Genomic DNA, 21,533 nt, shown 5'->3' with positions numbered 1-21,533 from the left:
CCATTTAAGCGTATGAAATTGACAATTTCAAGAACAAATTTCATAACGTCTTCATACTTGAACTATCTAGCTGCTAGGTATTCACGATGAATAATGCAATGAACTCTGGAAAGCTTGGATCACTTTTCATAAGTGCAATTAATCCTGCATTTTCTCCCACTATTGCAGGTACTTCATCTGTTGCAACACTGATGAGTTTATTCAGTGGAATATCAGCATTTGTTAAGGCTCTGTTAAGGGCATTTCTAATGTCAACACCACGAGTTGTTTCTTTTAGTGCTACTAAGTCCAGTATCTCTTCTTTCACAGTTACATCAGAGGAAATATAACGAACAAATACTGGGTTGTCTTGTATGTCTGTAGATTCGTCAAGGATTAAGCTGAATGCAAGGGAATTATTTAAATCACTTTATATTTTACCTACAACATCAACACTGATTTGGGAGATACGTTTCTCTGCAGTGTGGCGTAAAGCTGGTGTTTGTGCTATTAGTCGCTGAAGTTTTGTGTTATTTGGATCTAACACTGCAACAACTTTAGCTATATACTTCTTTAAAAAATTCACCGTCACAATTTTGGTGTTTAACATGAGCAATATTACATGATATAACAAAACTAGCTTCAGTCGTTTTATCAACTTCCTTACTGAACGTTGTCAATAGTGTCTGCTGGCTAGTTAGTGATGATTTTAACACAGGTAACTTGTTTTTCCGTAATTCTGATTTAGGTGGATAATCAGACGAAAAGTTTTTGATTTGTTTCATAGTGGCGTTTCAAGTTACTGACTTTGTAAAGACTGAGTAAAACATTGCAGATAAGACACAAAGGTTTACCTCCTTTAAAGGTGATTGCAAAATCTTCCTTCCACTCTGGTTTAACATTTTTGTTTTCATCTTCATACATTCGCTTCTTACAATTTGATGACGCCATCTTCCTTCACAAAATTTTTATAGACACTTTTAAGTGAAAAGAAACAATAAATTCCAACACGTACAACGCAACCAAACTCTACAGTGCCCAGTATCACTCTAACTTTCCGCTAAATTTACTGCCCACAACACAGCCACACACGCCACAATCACGCGTCGCAAGTCATGCCTACTAAAACTAACATTGTCAGCACTGACTTGTATGATTACTGATTCTCCAGCACAGTTCCTCTGTGATTCCCGCTGATCCGAAATTTCTTTAATCCCCGACTCAAAGCTAGTATTAAAATTAGGATTTAAATTCTTAAATATATTTAGTTATCATGAACATTAAACTTACATTTTTATTCCAGTGGACTCTCAGTTTATACACGGCAAATAATTATAAAGCTTGAAAATAATTTGTTATTTACCTTTTATATTAATTGTGATGCAAAAAGGAGCTTATCCAACATATTTTCGCGAACTGCATATTATATATCAAAGAGCTGCATGTGGCTTGCGAGCCAACGTCTGGCCACCCCTGATATAGATACTAGTTCATTGATTCCCTGTATCAGTAATTTTTGGTAAGCAGCGGAAACTCATTAAACGCTTCAATAATGTAAGTTTAGAAAACTTAAAATCTGAAATAAAGTGTCGTTACACTTTTTTATTGTTTAATAGGGTATTCATAGTTTGTTTTTTTTAATAAACAGCGTAGAAAAATGTAAAAAGTAAGATAGATGTGAGCAGAGAATAAAAATTGATGTTAAAGATGTATTGTTTAAGTTATTTTACAATTGTATAACTTGACAAGAATATAATATTCAGTTAATAAATTTTTACATGACTGTTATTAAAATTATAACCCTAAAACATGGTGCCACCATGGTAAATGAACTTAGGATCATGTTCGTACATTATCAAAAGTAACAGCGCTTATATCTCTATAATAATTACAGTTCACTTGCTTAATCTGATTCAAAACCATAACATTCATTATTCATGAAAATTGATAATACAATTATAGCAACTAAACCACTACTTTGTCTGTCGAATCTCAGCCGATTTGACGAGTCCTGGCATTGGAGAAAAACTTTATTGGCACTAAATATGGCTGGTACATGTAGTGTGATTGACATATTTCTTTCACTCGTGCGCTTTTAGAGTATCTAATCTATTTACGTACAAAACCTACTTAGAATTTAGATAAAAAGAAAAAGAAATAAGAACAAGCGATAGATTAATGCTAGATACTTTTCAACACTGGGGAAAATTCATTTGTTTTACCTGTTTGCAGAAGTAAATCAAATAATAGAAAGCATAACACTCCTAACTCGTCCCCACTTTCATTCTTGAGGTATCAAGTGACGCTTTAAAGTTTTGTTTTTATATTTTGAATGCACCTGAGTGTTTTCATGTATTATTTGAGAAACCCAAATAAAGCTTGATGTATATATATTTAGATAGAGAGGGAGAGACAAGGAGAGATATTTCTTTATGCATACATGTTGATGCACCTTAAAGATCGGCAAAATTTGCATTTATTTTTAATACAAATTGAAACAAAAGTTGAGGCTGAATGTAATTATTGGTTCTATGTCTCTTTTACCTGTCTTATATATATGAAAAAAATATTTCATGTTGATGCACATTAAAACACGCTTACATTCCTAACTAGTAGAATTCGTTGTACTAATAGAATTTTACAATCTTAATTTCCAAAACTATTCAATTTTCATAACTTATAAGCCACTCTTCACCAGTTTATAATACCCACGCATAAAACTTGTCCATTTGAAAACATAGTCAGACCAAGTTGAGCAAACACGAAATGAGACCCCATATGAAATATACTTAGAATTTTATTAAGTTTACTGCTAAAGCGTAAGAAGGAATTATCTGAACATAAGTAAATTAGCATGTCAGAAAAATAACTTTACAGTATGAAATTTCTAATGATTGGATGCTCTACTCAATGACAGACAGCGGTCGTAATTTATAGCAATACAAATCTTGCTATGGGTACTTGTCAAACTGTGTTTTCTTCCTTTGTGTATGTTTACTATGTATTTAACTTTGTTCTTCAAAAGTGCATGGAATCAGTGACTGTGTAATTTTTATAATAATGGCGGATATAAAATATATATAATGTGACATACCTAATGATGGGTTTTTGTATAGTGGCAGACATAGTTTCCTTGTTTGTTTGGAAATTTCGCACAAAGCTACTCGAGGGCTATCTGTGCTAGCCGTCCCTAATTTAGCAGTGTAAGGGAAGGCAGCTAGTCATCACCACCCACCGCCAACTCTTGGGCTACTCTTTACCAACGAATAGTGGGATTGACCATAGCATTATACACCCCCCACGGCTGGGAGGGCGAGCATGTTTAGCGCGACGCGGGCGCGAACCCGCGACCCTCAGATTACGAGTCGCACGCCTTACGCGCTAGGCCATGCCGGGCCTCATAGTTTGCAGTTCACAACAATACCACTTTTGCCTCAGGCTCTCGTCAACTCCGTTTCATATAAGAACAATGTATTTATCACAGTTATTTAAGATGGGGTATTATGACTATACAAGAGTGATAGTGATTATGTGATTATACACAAAAATAAACAGCCTTAGTTAAATGTTTAAATATTTAACGGTGATCTAAAATAATTTGGAAAGCTATCTTTGAGTTTCAAGATTTCCGACTAAAACATTCTTGTTGTGAAAGTATGTGCAGTATAAAAAATGTCAGTGGTGGATTATTATTTATTTTACTGATAAATGACGCATCATGTATAATACTCACTCATTCGTTTAAGAGTTAAAATATATGAAATATCTCATAAAACGCGTAATGCGTTTATTCTTTCCTTAAAGGATTGAACGCGGCCAAGTTATTAGCACATCATGCTGAGGATATGAGTTTCCCAGTTCGCGTCTAGTTACCACACACACACTCACACACGCAACATGGTGTTTCGCACTTTGTAGCCATGAATACTTTGTAAGTATCACGTTAAAATCATGTAATTTAAATAGTACAGTCCACGAGTTGGCGATGAGTGGAGTTGACTAGTTGCTTTCTCTCTTGTCTATCACTTCAAAATCAGGAGCGAATAGCTCGAGTAGCATTACACGCAATTCGACAATAAAACACAACAACTATTATTAAAACTACATAAATATGAAAATAATAAAACATATAAAAGTTTCCACAAATAATAATTGCTTTCAAGTGTATCAAAATGTTTTATCTTTAACTTCAGCATTGCACATAAATGATTCCGTTGCTATATAACTGAACTGTGAAAGAATATTAATACTAATATTAGCTTAATGAGTCCAACAAATAGCAGTGAAATAACAATGCTTAAGCAACATAGAACTCCCGATAAAAATTTAACAAGGTTTTATTTCTTGTTCTAAATGTGAGGTTTAATGAGGTTTGTAATTGCTGACTTTACCTCTTTATTTCGACAACCAAGATTACAGAATTATCTGAGAATATAATTTGACATGGCAACATTGAAGAAGGTTCTAATTTCCAAATTAAAACAACTTACCATCGTTCTTTCAAAACTTGTATTTTAAATTAACAAGATCTCTACAAATGTTGGTATTTTTAGTGCGCAATAGCTATCCAGTGTTAATACAATTTTATTGACGTTGCTTATGGACTGTCCCCCAATGGCACAGTGACTTGCCTGCAGACTAACAACAATAGAACCAGGATTTCGATAGCTGGGGTGGGCAGAGCACAGACAATTGCAATCCATTGTGTAACTTTGTACCTGACTTCAGAGAAGCTTGTGGATAATATTTAGAGCTCTATACAATATCTGATGGATAACAAAACTGATTTTGGAGATATTCAGAATCTTTTAGATATTTTATATTATATTTTCCTTTGTTTTATTTTCTAAACGTAAAAAGTCCGCGAGCAATTAATGCCAGATTGTTATAAATGTAAACATAAAAAAACATTAAAAAGTTTTTTTTGAATATTTGATGAAAGATTGACAACTTTCACAACAGCGTTTTTTTTTTCCTTAATGACCCGGCATGGCCAGTTGAATAAAACACTTGACTTGTAATGTGAGGGTCGCGGGTTCGAATCCCTGTCACACCAAATGCTCACCCTTTCAGCCTTAGGGGCGTTATAATGTGACGGTCAATCTCACTATTCGTTGGTAAAAGAGTAGCCCAAGAGTTGGAGTTGGGGCGTGATGACTAGCTGCCTTACCTCTAGTCTTACATTGCTAAATTAGGGACGGCTAGTGCATATATCCCTCGTGTAGCTTTGCGCGAAATTCAAAACAAGCAAACAATTTTTCTTAATATTTTGTTTAGATTGCAGTAGAAAGAGGAAAAACAAAGTTTTACTCACAATGTAACACGATTGTTCTTTAAGGTAAATTAAGTAAAATTGCTAAAACTCACTTATATCATGATTAAGTAAATAAATACAGTTTTAAATTTGTGCTATTTGTACATTTTCTGTTCTGTTAGATATTTTCTACATATTAATGATCAGAAGAGTATATTTGTTATACGATAAAATTCAGATGTATATAGTTAAGTCTACTTTTTAATAAAAATAAATATTTTTGTATTTAGTATGATAATCGTCATGAGTTTAAGAAGTAAATTTTCTTCTGAATGTTTTTTGTTGAATAATACGAAAAGTTAAATAAAGTCGATACAATGTTTTTGCTACGAAACAATTTCGAAACATTTTGTCACCAACATATTAAACTCAAAACCTATCGTACAATTTTTTTTCGTATTATGCCATATCGTTTGAGAAAGACTTCCTTATGTTAAACTACTTGTATGTTTGAGAGAAATGAAAAATGAACATTGTCATTTATATCCACTTCAATTCGTTTCGATTTTAGCACAAAACCACAAAATGAGCTAAACGTGCTCTGTCCTTTACAGGAAACCAAATTCAGAAGTCTTTCTTACGTCTTCAGTATAATTTTACAGTTGAACTATATAAAATATACACATACAGTAGTGAGTGCAATTGAGTCCTATCGCTTGTATATATTATATATATGTATTTCTTTAAAATAACAAAATCTTAAGAATTAATACTAAATGCAAACTGCACATGTACACGGTTGTGTAACTTTCAGTAAAGCGACTTTGAACAAGCAAATTAGGCGATATAAAGTCGCGCAAGAAAGTTGTGCATCAGAACAATATTTTAACATTGTTTGAAATTTCTATGGTAGTTTGATGCCATCAAAAACTGATCGCTTTTGGAGAACGTATGTAGAGCCCCTTCCAACCCAAGATATAAATACTTTCAGGTTGTAAAGATGTGTTAAGATCCAGGATTTACAATTTCCAAGACGGAGATATCTCCCTGTACTTAGTGCCATTGAAAAACCAAGGAATGCGCTCTGATTTTGGCCCAGGAACATTCTGTAAGAGACTCGCAACAAGCCATACCCCCTGCAGCGCTATATAAAGTGTAGCATCTTGCAAGGACTGAGAGTTCGTAAATACAAAGACCAGTGCAGTGGTAAAAGACCTCCACGTACCCCACGCAACACTGAGTGACATAATCAAGAATAATTACTGTCCAGAAACAAGGCCAAGTCATTTCTACATAACAGCTGAAACAAACAAATTTATAGTTACATGACATTTATTTTAACGTTAATATAAGGAGTTACAATAGAAAGTCATGGGGATATTGTGGCATGATTTTGCATACAAAAAATCAAAGAAAGGTTAGTAATTTTAGCATAACTGTTTGAAAGGGATTTAAAGATATGTTTGTCATTTTAGCGTGAGTGTTTTTACAATGAATTGAATTATGTTAGTAATTTTGACCCGAATATCTTTAAAAGGAGTCATAAGATACATGCTTGGTCAGTTGTTGTAACATGACTGTTGAAACTACAATACGCAAATAGACGTTAGTTGTTATGCACTATACACATTTAGTCCGAGCAATCTGTTCATACTGAAGATTATGGAAATAAATTTTACTTATCAAAAGGTGAACGATATTAAGTTAAATTATTTTCATTTACAGACATTTTAATCATCATTTTTGATTGAATATTTCGAATTAAGCACAAAACTACACAATCTCTGCTCACTATTTTCTAGCAGTGTGAGTCTGCAGACATACTGCTGTACCACTGAAGGGTTTTTGTTTTCGAGTAAAAGAATTAGATGAAGTTGGTTTACATAAGTTTTTTTTTTTTTAGTCAGCATAGCATTCGTTATTACAATACTTTATTCTTTTTCGAAATTTGTAATGCATGTTGGAGGTATTGACACAGTTATGAATAAATAAATGTACACATAAATACAAAAATAAATAAAAAATACTTGTTTAAAGTATCTGTGTGCCTGTTGTACAGAAAGTTTGTCGAACACTTAAGCCTAGCATGATCTGCAAAAGGCACTTCATAAAATTTTACTAAAAGTTAGACAAAAACTATTAGTAGTAATCCTTTTAAATAAAACCAGAATAGTTTTGCCGTCAAGAAAACGCAATGTGCAGAAAACGTAAGAGTGAAAAAAATATATAGATTTTTTGTTTGTTTATTTAAAATTAAGCACAGATCTACACTATGGGCTATCTGTGTTCTTCCAACTACTGGTATCGAAAACCAGTTTTTAGCGGTGTGAAAAAAATATACTGTTATCATTAATTAATAAGAATGAAAGAGAATGCGGTGTTGATGTGGAGTATTTAGTCCATTTAGAAAGGTTACAAATTATAACATGATTATTCTTAGCTTTTTATAGAGTATAATTTAATAATTATACGAATTATAGTTCGTAGTGTCAAATAAAATATTTTTCTTTTGCTTTAGTCAGTTTTGAATAAAATATTTTAACTATTGACAAAAAATGTTCTTACAATTTAAAACTTTTATCCTAACCCTAAACTTCATTCGATATTGAGCAATAAAATTTTCTTAGGTGCACTAAATTATGTAAGCTGTTTTTTTTTGGATGATGTTGTAAATCTTATCCTGGACAGCCGGTCTTTGTAGTGTTACGTTCACTGGCACACCTTCAGCGCCAAAGATGCCAACAGTGCCGTTTTTATTGCTGGCATTTAATTATCGGAATCACTTACTGTTTTAATTACTTACACTCTAACTCGTTCAGTGAGTGCAACTTGTCGCCTTACGTTCAAGTGGCTACAAATATGTACCAGTTTTTATCTTATTAGTTTTGAAATATTCGTGCCTTAGTACGCAAAGATGAACTTATAGGATGCGCATTAAAATATGCTTAGAACTAAAAAGACAATATCTGAACAAATGGTATTTGTTTTTATGTATTACGATCTTATGTTTGTAATATAATAAGGAGAATTTTATTGTTGTAATAATAATAAAGTTTTTTCTTTTTTTAAAAAAAGGAATTAAACTTGAGATAATAATATTGCTTTAGATATCCAAAAACCCTCTTGTTATATTATTCTATATTAGTACATATTAACTCACAATTTATCTTACGTCAAGAAACTGGAGTAAAAATATTACTTTTAATTTCACTTTAAATAACTTAACATTGAATCCTTAGTTAAATTTTAAGAACTGAAAGATCTTATAATGTAGTATGTAAAATATTCTAATTGAAAATATCAAGATTATAGATTTATCTTGTATGATCAGTTATCTACGTGCTACTTGTTCATCTGTATTCTTCAGAAACTATTTAGAAAGAATATCTGTTTAGATACATGATTTTCAAAATATTATCATGTTCAACAAACACTCATCCAAATTCAACCTTTCTCGAAAAACAAAGTATTTTGTTAAAACATTTATTTAGACGGATATATTTTAAATCGATATCAATGAAACTTGTTGTTAGGAGAGCTAAGTATCAATTACACAGTAATATAAGTTCTGTGTCTACTACATATTTACTCTATTGTAAAAACTAAACTATTAAATTAATATATATATATATATGGTACAGAACAATGTGTATATTTCACTTTGTACTTTAAATACAACTCAATGTTTTGCTTACTGTGGAAGCGGAATTGTTTCTACTAGATTCCTTTCTTTGCATAGATGGACCACCAAAGATGACAAGTAAAATATATCCCCTGAAGCTGGCATTACTGCTCCTATTATGGTACCAACAACTATAGAATAAAATGAGATAAAGGCATTGAAAAGACTTATAACTATTACAGAAGCTGCATTTAAACAACATTATGGCTATTCTGACACTCGAACAGGACCGGATAATAAGCAAAATGTCTAATACTTATATAGTTTATCACCATACTTCTAGTGAATACTCATTGATTGCTATGATGCTGATTTTCAATGGTTTTCCCATTGCATTTGATAAGAGGATTTGTCGAGGTCCAAGACATTTCTTTCTTTGTTTCGTATTAAGCAGAGAAGTACACAATGGGCTATCTGTGATGTGCCCACAATGACCAATCGAAACCCGGTTTTTAGTGTCATAAGCTTTCAGACTTATCTCAGAACCGTATAAATATGATGATAAAGTCCATCTGTCGTATACAAATATTGACAGGTAACCAATCATGTTTTTACATGTCAGTTGTTATTACGTAATCTTCCTTGAGTACAGTAAATCCACTTTTTAGTCCTTAGAATTAATGTTTTGTTTTTAAATGATATATGCAATCTAAAATAAACATGTTTTCTTATATAAGTAAGAAATATTAATAATGATACAAGTGCTAAATTTAGTTCCAGTTGGTTTTTGAGTAAAATTACTATCTTACTCTTGTTGGAAGTCGTTGTGACATGTATAGTTGAACAAATTACAAATGTTTTCAAATTATTATCTCGTATAACTTACAACTATTCTAATAATTATATTGATATATATTTTTAAAAAAATTATGTTAAATATTCTGCTTGCTTATTTGCTGCGCCCCCCGCTAGTACAGCGGTATGTCTCTGGATTTACAACGCTAAAATCAGGTGTTCGGTTCCCCTCGGTGGTCTGAGCAGATAGCCCGATATGGCTTTGTTATAAGAAAAACACACTTATTTGGTGTTAAGTTTAAAGCTATACAGGGGGTTATATGTACTCTGCCATCTCGGGTATCGAAACCCAATTTTAAGCATTATAAGTCCCCAGGTCTACCGCTAAATATCAGAAAAGTATGCGTTAAAATCGAATATTGTGTTACGTTGCATTATTGAAATTTATTTGATTAAATATTCTACCCGTCCACATGTAAAAACCTCTAGCAAGAGTGATGTAAAACTTACTAAAGATATTTTGACATTCTTTACTGTGCTTTTTAACAAAGGCTTGAACCAAACATTCTGTTCGTTTGAAATCAGGCTTTGTTTGCTTCACGCAGTACAACATTCAGGTAAGCCTACCACTAAAGCAAAGACATTTTATTTAGTAGCCGAGAATAACCAAGAACTTCTATCAAAAATAACGACTTTATTTTATCTACCTGTTTTTTGGAGTATAACAATCTTAGACAAGGTCTATATATTAGAAAAAATACATTGGATACATTTTTATAAGCCAGGCATAGCCAAGCGTGTTAAGGCGTGCGACTCGTAATCTGAGGGTCGCGTGTTCGCATCCCCATTGCGCTAAACATGCTCGCCCTTTCAGCCGTGGGGGCGTTATAATGTGACGGTCAATCCCACTATTCGTTGATAAAAGAGTAGCCCAAGAGTTGGCGGTGAGTGGTGATGACTAGCTACCCTCCCTCTAGTCTTACACTACTAAATTAGGGACGGCTAGCACAGATAGCCCTCGAGTAGCTTTGTACGAAATTCTAAACAAACAAACAAACATTTTTATAAAAAAAAAAGAGTGGTTTGTGTTTAAATTTCGCGCAAAGCTACAAGAGGGCTATCATCCCTAATTTAGATGTGTAAGACTAGAGGGGAGGTAGCTAGTCATCATCACCCACCTCCAACTGTTGGACTACTCTTTTACCAACGAATAGTTAGATTAACCATTACATTATAGCACCCCCATGGTTAAAAGGACAAGTTTGTTTGGTGATTCAAACGTCCCTAATCACTTAGTCATACCGGGTCTTTGAAAGAGTGGAATCTGTACTGTAAGTAATTAATCTTAGCACAGTCAAAAACTCATCATTTTATTTGCTATATAATACAAATTTCGTCAATGTTTTTTTACACATGTATAACAACCTAAGAGTTTCAGTTTTTCGAACAGATCTGTCTTCTAACATTATTTCCTACAAATAGATATTTATCCATTTATTTGTAAAATAAATACAGTTTAAGTTTCTCACCCACGGCATATGTTCTTTCAAATAAGATATTTTCTTTTGTCAATAGCTAGTGTTTTATTCTGAAACATAGCCTGACTTTGACTAGTAACATAAGCATTCACTGAAAATACAATAAAAAGCGTTGTCCAATTGCAACTTCGGATTAACAATTAGCAACCGAGAATGACTGTGAAATGAATTATTAAAGCTTCTAGTGCTTGCATGTTTTTTATCAGTTATTTTTTCCCTTTAATATCTCTTGCTTATGTGTAATATGAATAGTACATGCCTTGTTGTAGTTTGTTATCAACTGTTATTTCTCGCAATTCACAGCTTACTTATGAGCTCTTGTTCTTAAGGTGAGAAACACTTTTAAAATAATTTTAGTTGCTGATCTATGTAGATAGTTTGCTTTGACCACAAGTTCATAATAATTACATCTGGCAGTGATAGATAACTTCATCACAAGTTTATTTTAGATTGAATATAGTTCTGTTATAGAAATATTTTTTCTTAAGATATTTGTATAAATTCCTTTGATCTAGAGGTTTAGTAAAACTCGTAACCGATATATTGTTATTTTGAATTAGTGGCGCCTGTATTTATTTGTTTGCAATAAGTTGCCAAGCTCTAATTGGTTTTCTGGGTGTTTTTCTTATAGCAAAGCTATATGAGGTTATCTACTGAATCAACTAAGGGGATTCGAACCCCTATCTTTAGGATTATAAATCCGTAGACTTACCGCTGTACCAATTGGTGTTATACATATATATATATTTTATGTTTCAAAGCAGTTCTTTTATTTTTATCCTTTTTTTTTTTCCTAAATCAGATCAAGATTTTAGTGTTTTAAACTATAAATTTTAAATATTTCGTTGTACTATAAACTTATCACGGTATTAACTTTAACCCAGAAGTTTCTCTTAAATGAGCATTCCGAAACATCTCACGGAAAGTTCGATTGGAGCAGCTCAAATTGGAAAAAAACCTCTCTGTTATTTTCAAAAACTATCAGAAAATTAAATCGCAACTGTTTTGTCTTTTTTATCTCCTTAGATTATAAGTACAATAAAAATTATATTAGATATTAATCAAAGGCTTCCATGGTTCTGGCTTATTTATAAATTTCTTTTAAAATTCCTTTTGTTTTATATAATACCCTGTAAAATATTTAGTTCGTGTTAGTTTACCGCGACTCCAGAGGAAGACTTTCAATAGTTATAATAGATGAGGAGTAAATCCACGCGTAATCACACAAAAAATCATCCTATCTTTAATACTTTAAATCATAGTAACTATTCTTCAGGTTTTCTACCACGGAGAGATGTGCTTGACGTGACAAGGAAAAAAGGCAGTTAGTCAGTTTAAGGAGGAGAATTCTGAGACAGCACGATTGACATGCGTTCTTCTTATATGTCGGCACATTGGGTCTAGTTGGGTAGGAAACGTCTTCAGAATACAGAAGAGTTTCAGTTATCATTATTAAACGGAACTCGCTGCCGGTTCTTTTTTGTCACTGTCTTCTCAAGTCAGGCTTCATCTGTCACTCGGCGTGTGTGAAAGTTCGACCCCGAAGTCTGAAGATGTAGCGATTCGTGGTAATGGACATTTCACTGACCTAGCGATTTGTCGCCCCGTTAATGATTTATTTAACTGCTTGGAGCAAATTCTGGAATTTCGCACATACATGAAAAAAGAACAAAAGAAAGCCCAACAAAAAAAAATATCTGATTTTGAGAAGGCTATGATATATGTCAGACAGAAAAACACATATATCATGGCTCTTTTTATACACCCATGTGCCTGCTGATGCTTAATAGTTATGTACGTATACATATACACAGAGAGAGTGAGTGAGACAGAGATATGACGTTTGTTAGCCTCAACATATTTGTTCGAAAATAATAATCAGACAGCTTTTTGTAAAAAAAAAAAGTTTGATGTTCCTACTTGTGATTTCGTTCTATAGTTTGTCAGTTTATTCACATGTAAAAGTTCTTAATTAGAATTATGAATCACACTCTTGGTTAGATTCTTAGTTTGGAAATAGTCCCTATGCTGAAGAAACTTTGTAGATTTCGGAAGGTGTTTTTTATCTTTAATGGTAGCGACAGTATACAGGCCAATCTTCAGCATTACCCTATTGTGTTATCAAATATTTAGTTACTTAAATGATTTACTCGTTTTAATACTATTTTATACCATTTCTTAGCTGTTAGTGTATCTAGTATTATTATGATAAGAACAAATCAAACTTAACACATTATCAAGAAAGTATAGCTACAAAAAATTAATTGAAATATTACAACATAAATAACAGGGAGACACCGGCTTATGGCTTATTTCAGTTTTAACTAATTACAGATAGGTTCAGAAAACAGTTCTTTCCTTTATCAGGCGTTTTTACTGTTATTATTTTCAGCACTCCGATCTACATTAACTAGAAAGTATATTATAATTAATATTCTAAGCATAATTTAAATGCCACCTAGCATCGGACGTATAGACTATCTAGTATGAAAATGGGGAAAATGGGTTCCTCCCTACTATAATAACACACTGATAATGGTTTTAAATTCCTAAATATCAGTAAATATAACTTTATAATCAGTTTCTATTCCCAAAAAAGTCTATTTAGTCTTATTACCCTTTTAACTATATCTGTTTTTGATAATTAATGTTCATTCTATATACAATAACAAAATTATTAGGACTTTTAACTTGGTCAAAGCATATTGCATATAACGTGTTAACGTAATTTTTTTCGTTTTTATAGCAGTTATGATTATCGATATGTTTGTTTGACTTCGTAATGTAAACCAGCATTTCGTATCTGTAAAACCGAAGACAATGAGCCTCATTCTTTCATTTCGTTCCACTTCGAAACACTCTCGTGAACGACGTAAATATTCACTAATAAATGATCAATCAACTAAAAATATCTTATGAGAAATTCGAATACTTTAGCAGTGTTTAATAGAAATTGAAGCCAACTGTGATATGGTTTTTCAACAATATGAACTTGTTAGCTAATTTCTTTTATTCACCAAAACGTGAATTTCAGTGAAGAAAAGATAATATAGAGGTCTACGTCTGCTGTGATAGATTAGTTTCACCGAACTCATGGCCCATCAGTGCTACTGCTTCACATATATCTTAACCAAACAAAGCGTGAAAAAGAAATTGTGCATATTTGCACTTTAACCTTTTATATATTATATGGCACGAGCCTGTTTGCATTAAAATTTGATAGCAATTTATACTTTACAGTATTTTAATTTCTGTTGAAAAATGGCCCGCTAACATTTTCGCTATTAGTCTCCCAAAGACAGGTGCCAATATTTTTGGGGCATACGTTCAACAACTGCATCTAGAGTAAAAGATTCATCATGGTGAACCTGTGAACTAACATTTTTTGTAGTTTACGGGACATCGTTAGAAGTCATGCATATCGAAATGTACAAGCTGGTAAAAATATTACCTTAAATTTACGCCCACTTTCGTTTGAATAAGCCAATGAGATAAAGGCTAACGTTTGAGAAACTCGGAAAGCATCTCTCTCTTCATAGTTGGAATAACACATAAATGTCGGTGTTCTTTGGGTTGTTCTAAAATTCAGATAGTTCACCTGAAACATAGAACAGCAGGATTTATTTTATAGGTGATGATTTCCCATTATTTTTCGCCCCATTTTTGACACAACACAAGCATGTATTTGGTATTCATAGCTGTGGGAAGCGTTGTTTGTGCTGTATCATTTCCACGTAATGGAGATCCTTTCGCGTAGTAGACTTCCTGGCCTGCAGTTCTGAACTCTTAGTAAAGTTAATGTTAATTCGTTTTATCCTATATGTGTGTTTATTTAATTCATTAAACCAATAAATTCAGCTCAGACTAATACATAAGCGGTCTGTGAAGGACTCTATAAATCAGTACAATGAACATACTGTCTACAGTAGATACGATATGAGTAGGCAGGTTGAAATATATTTCAAATCTAATATGACCAACGCTATAAGCAATATCGGTGAGTTCTTTTCCTTGAGGCATCTTGGCTACAACTGATTGGCTATAAAAGTCACTGACTTTTATTAACTTTACATGAACAAGTTCACCTCTTGAATCATGCGGTAATTCAAAAGGTTTGTTTGTTTTTGAATTTCGCGCAAAGCTACACGCGGTCTATCTGCGCTAGCCATAACTAATTTAGCAGTGTAAGACTGAAGGAAAGGTAGCTAGTCATCACCACCCACCGCCCTCTCTTGTGCTACTCTTTTATCAACGAACAGTGAGATTGACCGTTGATATAATGCCCCCTTCCTCCCCGCTAAAAGGACAAGCATGTTCGGTGTGACAGGGATCCAAGCCCGCGACTTTCCGATTACGAGTCGAGCGCCTAAACCACCTGGCTATGCCGGCCTATTTAAAAGAACTAACCGATTAATAATCCGTGATGACGAGAACACCCATTTATAGAGAAAAATATATATGTAAAAACGGCTGGTATGGGTTGAGAAAATTGTTTATGCAGAGGAGCGAACAACGTTTCGACCTTCTTCGGTCATCGTCAGGTTCACAAAGAAAGAAAGGGTTACTGACCGACAGCTGACCACATGTTTGAAGGCGGTTGTGTAATTGAGTGTAGGAATGTAGAGGGTGTGCTTAGATGTTTGATTATATTTATTAATATAGGTATAACCTAGGATATAACATTAATTTATTATGCACAATATACTGTACATTTCTCTCAAATACAACAGAGCTATGGACATTTGATCTTATTTTAGTTTTTGAGAAGGTCTGTGTTACGTATTATAATTTCTTTCGGACGAGTCTCCGATTTATTGTGTTACGTACATTGTGACTTACGATGCCTGAAGTTTTAATTTTAATTTAGAAGTTAATTGAATATAAACATATAACAAATTTATGATATTTACCCAGAACTGATACACACAATTTTCTTTCTTAACACAAACATATTTTAATATACAAATAATAATACCATAAATAGTAACGGTTATTACAAATAATACTTTGTATACAAGGGTATTACAAACTTAAAAAGAATACTAAGGCTTCTATCTAGTCTGGAAGTGAATATTTTATCGACTATTCACAGAGAGCGACTTAAACATATGTTGTACACATGTACAATTCACATGACGGCCAAATCTACCAGTTGATACGTTTTTTACCAACGACAATATCTAATATATTTTTAGAAATATTAACGTCCGAATTTGATTCATTGGAGTTAAACGGTTTTTAGTGTTTGAAATCTATAAACGTTCCTCGTCAAATTTTGTAGTTTTCCTTTTAACAAGCGTTTATCACAATTATAGGTTTCGAGGCTTACAGTATACTGACATCAGCTGATCAACAATATTAAACTGTCTCATGGCACGTCGATTTATAATCTTTTAGGATGAGGTTCTGGAAAGTTCAATACGCAGAAGTAATCAAATATACGCTAATGCTTTCGTAAAACATATCTCATTGATTCTTACTCTCAAGAATCTTCTACTAATTTAAGAAACAGACGGGATTTTCGCAATACGCATTTAACAATATACGTTACGTGCATTTCTAAATGTATATTAAACTGAAACAAAAAAGATTTTAAATAAACGTATAACAGTAAATTCGTTACATCTGCCTATTTCTTAAAAATGAATCCACTTCAATCTGTTTATTTCTTCTTCAATTAAATTTTTAATGTATGAACATCTAAATTAACAATATAATCATTCTTTCGTACAATATTCTTACTTTCTTTAATCAAAGAAAATTATTTATAGAGATACATTCAGCAAATATTTTCATGTTTTTCATTGATGTGAAGAATCTAAATACACTTCAATTTCTGTTCGACTTTTCATTGGTGAATAAAGTGATTTTTGAGGGTTCTTGCTTTATATTTTCCCATTGAACACATAACAACTGATGTAATGTCTATTCCAGAAACTGAATTCGTATATCTTTTACTTTATTTCATATTTTTTATCTTAATATTTTGTTTCAGTTCGAAATGTTAAGTGATACATTTCTATTGAACTTTCTCCTCATTTTCATACAATTCAACAATTGTTATTATTTTACATTTAAATATGTAAGCTTTCTAAATTAAATTCATTTTCTTGACTTAAAGTATAACTTGTTCAAGAATTTTATTTTTCTAGTATTTCTCATTTAGACTCAAACTAATACTATTAATCATTTAAAAAGCTCACCCTTCCGCCTTTTTCTTTTAACATAGTCATTTTATTTTTTATTAATTAAATACTTACTCGTCTTGGCTCGGGATATTAGGTTGACATATTTTAGATGGCTGTGTTATAGATAACTATAAGTTCTATTATGTATTATGTAATCAAAGCTTACGAGTGTCACGTCACGTTGATTATCAACTTAAATCATTTCTAAACTGAGGTATTTTCTCTTATATCACCAACGTTTTTAATGAAAAAGAAGTCTATTTAATCAACGGAGACTCTTAATTAATTTTTTTCCAGTTTTGTAGTTTATACATTTCACTTTATACTTTCAGCACACAGACTAACAACAATATTAGGTTATACTTATTAGGTTATACATTGTTAGGTTACTAACAATGCGTCTCAACAAGGCTTAAAACAACTGTTATAACGCATTACTGTCAAAACGCATTTGCTTTTCTATATATTGGGTGTTGTTACATAAGGAATAATTTCTTTCCTATGTGGCTTCTCTTTAGCTTGCTTCATTAAGAAAAAAAAGTTTCGCACCCGCGCAAATATATAGATAAAATATTTAATAACACTCAGGTGCACACTCTTAGGACCTACTTAGTATGTGTGCAAAATTTCAGATTTTTAGGCTCTTTCTTTTTGGTGCTATGGCGGTCACACACACATACTCTCAGACATATTCTTTTATTACCGTAGATATAATTAGAAAAAGAAGAAGAACCGGACGTAGTACAGCAGTTATGGAATTTATTTATCAAAAGGTCAATGGTTCGAATAGCAGTGTTCCGCTGATGATGATGCTTGATACTTTCATTATAATGCCCCCAGTGGCTCAGCGGTATGTCTGCTGACTTACAACGCTAAAAACCGGGTTTCGATACTCGTGGTGGGCAGAGCACAGATAGCTAATTGAGTAGCTTTGTGCTTAATTCAAAATAACAACAACATCTCTTCATTATAACATTGTTATAACAAAGAGAGTAATTCTCAGTATTTGTGGAAATTATCTAAAAAGGCAAGCGCTGATAATACTGGTTGTGCTCTCAAGGATCAGCAGTTCAAGATTAGCGATAATCAAACTTGAAACATGGAGAGTCTAACCGTTTACGCATAAAATGCCATTCAGGTTGAACATTCAAATGCTAATACAGCTTTTTAAAAAACAATTCCAGCTGCAATACAGGAAGAAAGTTGTCACAGGTCTCTTTGTTTTCCAAGAACCTTTGATATATAATTTGATAATTCTACTATAAATGATGAGAAGAAAATGAGATTCTACGCTGTATTCTCTAAATAACAAGCTTTTTCGAGTTTCCGGAAAATTTATTTTTTCAAGACTTTTTTTTTCCTGTTCAATATATATTATTATTTAAAAACAGCAGTATTAATTCATGTAATGAAATACTCGACTCATAATTGTTAACTTTTGTTGTTTTTTTTTTTTCTGAAATCATAATTTCAGTTTATTTTGTCCCTATATCAGTGACATGAATCGCAAAATTTCTTTATAGGTTAAAGATATGAGTCTCAAAAATTATCAGATTCTTTTTCTACAAATACAATCATATATTAATATTTAATTATGAGCTGTTTTAAAGTTTCAGGCTAAAATAATTCTACATTGAGTATTACCTTTTCTCCTGAGGAAAAACACAGTAGGTATTCAAAAACAAATCTTTTTTCGTTTTTTTAGTAACCATTTACTTAACAAAGAACACCTTTCAAAATGAATATATAAAAGTTGAATCATAATAGTTTTTTGTAGTTTTCTAAATTGAGGTTTAATGGTTTATACCAAACTCTATAATCTCAATATATATACATAAATTCAGTTATAACAAATAAACTTACGCATTTTATAAGTAGTTCATTTGTAACACTGCTTACAAAACATAATATTCCAGGTATGTCATCTACGATATAAAGTAAGGTGTGTTTCCGGAAAAAAAATACTGTGCCATATCTGTTCCTTTAATGTTTCCACATTTTTGATCAATCAGCACCAAACATGATGCAGTCATATAGGATAATATGAGAAAGATCATAAAGGGGTAGGTTTGATCCCTTATAATTTCATATTGATGTAATTCGTGAAAACATGTCGTTCTTTTAAGTGTTTGTAATTTTATGCATTTTAGTGCAATGTTAATGTTTATTATACTAAAAAAGTAATCGAAGTAAAATTTCCCATCGTTTATTACAAAAGAGTATTTATTTCACCCGTCTAATGTACAGATACTCCAGCAAGTGCTTAATATTATACAGCATGTGCACAAGTTCTTCAGTTTTTCCTTTCTGTTTTTTTTTGCACAGAAAAACAACTTTTGAACAAAACTAGCTGTGAAACCTTGTACAATTAGTTTAATAATTACCTGAGACGTTAATGATACAGTGTAAGTGGCTGGAATAGTCTTAAATTTAGGTATCGCTATCATTAATACAGCCAATAAATGTTACTAAAATACATATATACACTACCACGATAACTGCTAATAATTAAGAGATTAAAAGTAATATCATAGATGTGTCTTATTGGTCTCTCGGAAACTGAATGACGAAGTTAATCCACTTCGGCTTTAAGATATTTTTTTGCGAAATACTTTGGATGTACTACATTTTTAAATTCTCCTTTCCTAAATTAGGAAAATGTAAGCATTACATAATAACAAAAAATGTTACAGTTACACTTACTTTAACTAGAGGCCTTTTGAACACTCTAGAGGTGCCAAACGATTAGAATGTCACCACATTTACTTAAAGGGATTTTATTAAGACGCAAAAGAGAGCACAGTGAACCTGTCGGACATTCTAAATAAATGATCTTTTTCTGCGACATTTGCAACTTAGAAAGTGACGCTATGGTATAGCTTCTAGCCTGTTACTCCAGCTTAATACATTGGAGATACTGAATGTATATGACTACTCTACTTCATTTCATTTAATGTCAGATACAGGAACTCTATGAACTAACGGGTTACTTACTACATTGATGTGTTACTATGAGGACGTTGTAATTTTGACTGTTACTCCCAGTATTTTCTTAAGACTAGATGCGTAGGTATCAGATACTGCTGATTGTTTCTCATCCCTCTGATCAGCAGCTATAAATTCGGGTTATCTATGCCTGAGCCTTGAGGTATCTCACTTATCTTATTAACATAATGTTATTATAATAAGTATAGCTTAATCGTTGCTTCAATAAATTCTTTTCGAATTTTGCAACAAATAGTATTCTCAACTTATTTAAAGTTCTTTATGTCAATTTTGATTAAAGAAATTGTTTTATCAGTTTTATTTTCAGTATTTGAAGATAAATGAATCCGCTAAAGTATTCGTTGATTAGCACCGTTGTTATCCTGGATTCTACATATATAGTGTGTTTTTTTTATTATATCCAAAATACTTTGAGGACGAAAAGAACCAAGTATTTTTCCGTTAACATCTTGTTTACAGTTCACTTTGATTATAACATTAACAACAATTATACTTCCAAGAGACTTGATTAATCTATTGTAATGTTTTCTATTGCCTCCTAGCATTACCCCTTACTTTACGCCTGGAGTACCACATTTTGTTCTGGAGTTGAATGCTTATACGGATTTACTCCCACTTGCTGATTATTTGACTATTGGAAATAATGACAAAGTTATTTTTAATGGCCAATGTATTTACAACAAACTAACTTACTTCCTCTGGTGTTACCATTGTGAAATTTTTTTGTAATAAGAAGTAAGGTCATTGATACCTTAAAAGGACAGGCGTAATTCATTTGGTTTTTCTTTTCGCCAAATGTCGACAAAGCTTAAAAACAAAAATGAAAGAAACTAAGTGAGAAAGAAAAATTTACTAGGTCTTCTCCTTTAGTGAAAGGCTATGTTTCGCTACTTGAGACCGATCATCAAAGCCACCAGGTGACAGAACTTCGATTCTTCTTCGTGAGAGATCCCGCTGAGTGGACGTTGAGTCTAGACACGACTGTCTTCCGGCGAGATCTCAACAAGAATTCTTAAGCTTGCTGACAGTTAATTCACCGTCAATCCTGTCTCTCTACAACCTCAACAATTTTATCCCAGTCAAATAATTACAGTGATTACAGTAAGAATATTTTGATCACACTCAGCAGATGTTGCCTTGTACGGAGCATT

The 21,533-nt window shown here is 32.4% G+C and overlaps 1 protein-coding gene across 1 annotated transcript in view; it reads left to right on the top strand.

Annotated features, from left to right (window-relative positions):
* LOC143253223 (cadherin-related tumor suppressor-like) overlaps nt 1-21,533 on the top strand; it is a 140,345-nt gene that overhangs the window by 44,205 nt on the left and 74,607 nt on the right. The gene's annotated exons all lie outside the window — the stretch shown is intronic.

Source organism: Tachypleus tridentatus, chromosome 6 (genome assembly GCF_004210375.1).
Source record: "Tachypleus tridentatus isolate NWPU-2018 chromosome 6, ASM421037v1, whole genome shotgun sequence".
NCBI classification, from domain to species: domain Eukaryota; kingdom Metazoa; phylum Arthropoda; class Merostomata; order Xiphosura; family Limulidae; genus Tachypleus; species Tachypleus tridentatus.
The sequence above is the reverse complement of the archived record's forward strand: the minus strand, read 5'-3'. Positions and strand labels throughout refer to the sequence as shown.